We start from the raw sequence: 1524 nt of genomic DNA, 5'->3' as shown, positions 1-1524 counted from the left end.
AGCAGGAACTCAGTGTGCTAAATAATGGGATTATGGTTGCAATACTTGGTCTGGGATCGGTTTTAAATGTATCTTGGATGTAAATGCTGATAAGCTTGTCAGGATGACCAAGGTTGCCTGAGTTATGCTTCGAAGGGCATTACTTGTACACTGTACTGGGGTTACTGTTCATGGAAGCAACTGGTTAGGATCTCTCTTTTCTCTCAGGGAGATAATGCTTTGGAAAGGGTTCCCAGCACAACAGTTTCGACCAATGCTTGGGAGCAGTTTTATTTTTATATAGTAACTTAACTGTTAAGATTGCTGGTGGACTGGGTTAGCCAAGAGGAAGACAGCTTTTAACAGTTCCCTATCTTAAGAAGAGGTGTCAGATCTCATATTAAGATGTGAAAGCTTCAAGAACACTGTGAACACCATCTCAGAGTTCATGGTGTAGTTCAGCAATTAAGATCCTTGGAGTGGCTATGCAGGAGGATCCTAAATTGCAAAGATTTGCTGTTGCCAGCTTTCAACTTAAGTAAATGAATTAAGTCAACCTGTGTATCATAAAAGTGCCAAAATGCTGCATCTGGTTAAATGGGGGGAGAAAAGAGTTCACTTTATTTGCCTCCTTTACCCACCCTGCCCTGTAATGCCTGTAATCCTGAAGATGGAACAAACTGTAACATTTCGTTTCTATCATTATTTGCCCCTGAAACTCAGTGCACTTTATGGAACTACCACCCTGTAACCCCACACATCCCATATATACACTGGGGGGAGTTTTTTATCATTTTAAAATGAAGATTTATCTAAGCTAGGTAGTATTGTATAGCAAATGGAAACCACTGATTTCTAAAACTTCCACAGCAAGCTACACAGATATCTTAAAATGTTTATATAATGGCACCCCAAAAAATGTCAGGATCAGGTGAGCACTTACACACTTTAGAATGTCATGTAGTCTCCACAATTGCATATCTTGAGTAATGTGGTTCAATTTTTTTTATGTGCCCATATAGTATGAAACTTGATTTACAGAAGTCCTAGATCCTATTATCTCTTCTCCACTTTACCAATTAACTTCATATTTAATGTGACCAGTCCTTCATGTCATTGCAATACATTCTGCATTTATATTTTGACAGGTTAAGGTCCATTATACAAAAGATATCTGGAACCCAGTTGAGGGAGTCCAGGCAGCAAGCTGGAGTTAAGTATAACTGTCCTGAAATAAGCCTGGCCACAAGCCAGTAAAACCTTATAGGCTCTTGAATCTTACCACAAAACTGTCTGGTTGAGCCTTGAGAATAAAACAAATGTTATTATAATTGCTACTGAGGGAATAATTTTTTTCTGATTGTTCCTCATGCTATTTTGACTTTATCCTGCCCATAAAATGGCTCCCACTATCTCAACTACTAAAAACGTTTTAAATTTTGAAGAGGAAATCTTAATTGCTCTTTAATGGTGATCTCTCCTAATTCCTATGGCTACAGGAAGGTTTTAGTTCCAGAAACAAATAAACCCAGTTCTATTTGCAGA

The sequence above is a fragment of the Lipotes vexillifer genome, unplaced genomic scaffold, assembly GCF_000442215.2.
Source record: "Lipotes vexillifer unplaced genomic scaffold, Lipotes_vexillifer_v1.1 scaffold236, whole genome shotgun sequence".
In the NCBI taxonomy this organism is placed as follows: domain Eukaryota; kingdom Metazoa; phylum Chordata; class Mammalia; order Artiodactyla; family Lipotidae; genus Lipotes; species Lipotes vexillifer.
The sequence above is the reverse complement of the archived record's forward strand: the minus strand, read 5'-3'. Positions refer to the sequence as shown.